Source organism: Gossypium hirsutum, chromosome D10, assembly GCF_007990345.1.
Source record: "Gossypium hirsutum isolate 1008001.06 chromosome D10, Gossypium_hirsutum_v2.1, whole genome shotgun sequence".
NCBI classification, from domain to species: Eukaryota; Viridiplantae; Streptophyta; class Magnoliopsida; order Malvales; family Malvaceae; genus Gossypium; species Gossypium hirsutum.
The window spans coordinates 37,665,021-37,667,173 of record NC_053446.1 but is presented as its reverse complement, the minus strand read 5'-3'; the positions used below and the strand labels follow the sequence as shown (position 1 = coordinate 37,667,173).

Genomic DNA, 2,153 nt, shown 5'->3' with positions numbered 1-2,153 from the left:
AGACATTAAACAATCGATTCGGTACCAATTTTGGGCGTTACGAGGGTGCTAACCCTTCCTCGTGCGTAACCGACTCCTGGACCTTTTTCTCAAATCTCGCAAACCTAAAATTTATTTTTAATGGTGAACCGATCACACCTTAATAAAAGATCGGTGGTGACTCCCTTTTTCGTTTTTACAAGTCGATCCTCTTTTTTTTTCTTTTTCAAAAAAATGGTTTCGACAAGTGCATTTAGCACGGGTGGAGGTGTTCTCGATAGTTTTAGAAGTTCTCTAACGCCTCTCATGGTCGAAGCTTTGGTTTGCACACAAGATTGGCTTCGGAAATCTAATGATGCCATCAATCTTGAAGATTATTTTGATGAACTTCAAACAATGGAAGATGGTAATATATAAATTTTAATTTATAAAATAAGCTTTTGTATTCTTTATATTAGTAATAGTAAGCATTCCCATAATTTAACTAACACTTTTGTTTTTAAATTTGCTAGACTTATCCAAAATACCCGAAGATCAAGAAGGTAACATACTTAGCATTAGTTTATAAAGTTAAATGTTTATTTAATTTATTTTTGCAAAAAAAAATTATTAGTTAACTAACTCGTTCAATACTTTTACTAGATGTTTCAAGATTATCAACGGTGTTCGAAGCACAAGAAAAAACTTAAACATTTCTATAATGGTTTTTGAACTGATGTGTTATTGTTATTAGTTTGGTTTGGTTTGCTATTGTTGTTGGTTAATTGGACTTTTGTTGTGTTCTTTTGGTGTAGGTTTCTATTGTATTTTAGACTTTTTTCTTATATTTTGTTTTTTATTATAATGTTGTTTATTTCGACTCATGCTATTTACTTGGACTTTTACGTATGTTTTTTATTATAATCTTTTTGTATTATTTTTGTTGTTTATTTGGAATCATGTTGTTTATTTGGGTTAATTGTGTTACTTTTATTTATTCACATATTTACTTCAATTTTTTGTTGTATGATTATGTTTAAGAACTTTAAAGAAAATTATTTTTTGAAAAATTACATAAAAATAAACAACAATAATTTTATTTTATTTTTAAACTTAACTCGAACAAATAATTCGATTCGATTCGATTCAATTTCTATCTCACTCGATTCGATTCGATAAAACTTCAAATAAAGTTAGGATGATAAAATGAGATTCGAAAACTCAATTAACTCGAAAAATTTTTATTCGATTCGATTCGATTCGATTCGATCGAATGCTCACCCCTACACACAAACAAATGGTGACGATCCCATACCTTATATCGTAAATCCGATTTGCCACAATCCTTAGTAACGATCTCGCATTGATCGAACGCGAAAAATGAATCCCATGGTTTTGGACTCTCAAAAAGATAATTCCCAATGCGAAACTAGGGTCTCCCCTATGATTATCATTTAGGCAACTTGATTCAATATGGAATGGTCGATGAATCGAGAAAAGAATGAAGTCAATGAATCAAGTGCTCAGCGACAGTTGCGACGGTGGTTTGATGGCGATGACGGCAGCGGTCCGACGATGGTGGAGTGGTGGTCCAACGATGGAGGGCTATGGGGTTTAAGCGTAATGGTGGAGGAGAAATGAGACTCGCAGTAGCATACGGCGGCGATCATGACAGTGATGGAAGAAGAAAAAGAGAAGGAGAGGAGGTACAACAGCCACGAGATGTGGTGAATAGTGGTTGAGGGTCTGGTCACGGCAGAGGAAATGAGCAAAGATTAAAAGAAAGGGTAGTGGTTATTTTCCAAAATAGAGAGAAAATGAATGAGAACAGAAATGAAAAAGAGAGAAAATGGGAGTAAAAGGAAGGTAGGGATGGAAAAGTGAGGTTGGGAGAGTGGGAATATGTTTGTCAACTAGATCTAGGTTCAATCAACCTCTTATATTGCAAGGATGAGAAGTTTTGGAAAGGGAGGGGGACATAGAGTAAAAAGGGGGATCATGCACCCTCAACTTAAGGTAAGTTTGACCTATATTGGAGGAAAGGAATCCTTCTATTTATGGTGAAAAAAGGGTGGACGGCAAGCACTTAAATCACATGGAAAAATTGTAAAAAAAATTAAATAAAAGAGTGTGAACATTAGGACTTGAACCTTGGACCATTAGGATAGCTTAGGCGCAATTAACCACTTGACCAC

The 2,153-nt window shown here is 34.5% G+C and overlaps 1 long non-coding RNA gene across 1 annotated transcript; it reads left to right on the top strand.

Annotated features, from left to right (window-relative positions):
• Positions 1-243: 243 nt before the first annotated feature.
• On the top strand, positions 244-747 carry LOC107916101 (uncharacterized). The gene is made up of 3 exons (XR_005919474.1): positions 244-385; positions 492-521; positions 622-747. It is a non-coding gene; the product is annotated as an uncharacterized lncRNA (long non-coding RNA).
• The last annotated feature ends 1,406 nt before the right edge of the window (positions 748-2,153 follow it).